Raw genomic sequence first — 1,406 nt, forward strand, 5'->3', positions numbered from 1 at the left:
CCAGCCAATCTATCCAAAATGCAGCGCGATTTTCAAAGACAACATTGATAAATGTGTATGATAAAAATGTAAATAAAAACGTTTGTAAATATATAATATGAAAATACTGTTATAAAAGCCTCGTAAAATAATAAAAATACATAATAAAAGTAAAATAATTATAAATAGATACATTGATCAATAAATTAATAAGTAAAATAGTAATATAGAAGATTAAATGATTACGAATAAGAAATAAAAAAACATTATTCATAAGAAATTATTAAACATTATCTTACTAATGCAACATTACTAACATGCTAACATTATCATGACAACATTACTAACATGCTAACATGCTAACTTGCTAACATTATCTTACATTATCTTACTAGTATATAAAATTGATATATTTGGCATTTGAATTGTTATATAATATTTTACAGTTTACAAATATTCATCTGACCTACTCTTTTTAATGTCACTGTGAACGAGTATAATTCTGGCTAGCCGATTTCTTAGCCACTTACTAATTCACGACGTCGACTACGGCGTAAGAGCTAACACCGATGAATTTTGCTTCGTATTATCGGAATCCTGTTATCTGATTGGATGCAAAGCGTCGTACGACGAAAATCGGATGCAGTGTGAATCCAGCATTAGGGCCCTGGCACATAAAAAACTTAAGGCAGTAAGACGTAAACAGTAAAGCCCATGGCACATACAAAAACGTAAGGCCGTAAGACATAATCAGTAAGCGAATTGGCCAATCACAATAGAGACCGTAAGGCCAGTAGCGAATCCAATCTTACGATTTCTTTACTGCTTACGTATTACGGCCTTACGTTTTTGTATGTGCCATGGGCTTAAGGAAATCAACATGTTGGATTCGCTATTGCTTATGTTATGGTCTTACGGACTCTACTGTGATTGATCAATTCGCTTACTGCTTACGTTTTACTGTTTAAGTTTTTTTGTGTGCCATGGCCCTTATCCTGTTAGAACCTTTATCCATAATCTCGCAATAAGGCGAATTTCAACCGGTTGAAACTCGCCTTATGGATAAGTTTACTGCCTTTGGCTGCGTTCAGCAGAACGGTTGTTTTGCAACTGTTGGAAGTTTCCTTCGCGCTAATTGGATCATACTTTTAGATCTAGAAGAATGGTCTTATCTCAGCAAACAATTATAAAACGGTTGCAAAACTGTTGAGTCTGCTGAACGCAGCCTTTGACTATATACAACTGAACTGCCAGTAGCCAACTTCAGACATGTCTCCAAGGTGTGAGTTCACCCGAGTGCACCCGGATGAAGTTTCCGAACGCAGCCCTATAGGAAAATATATGGGTGCTGGATTTTACATATCTATGGTTTATCTTATATATTTATGTGGTTTCTTCAACACTATTGCTGGATTCACACTGCATCC

The sequence above is a fragment of the Mycetomoellerius zeteki genome, unplaced genomic scaffold (genome assembly GCF_001594055.1).
Source record: "Mycetomoellerius zeteki isolate Tzet28-1 unplaced genomic scaffold, Tzet1.0 scaffold1128, whole genome shotgun sequence".
Taxonomy (NCBI): domain Eukaryota; kingdom Metazoa; phylum Arthropoda; class Insecta; order Hymenoptera; family Formicidae; genus Mycetomoellerius; species Mycetomoellerius zeteki.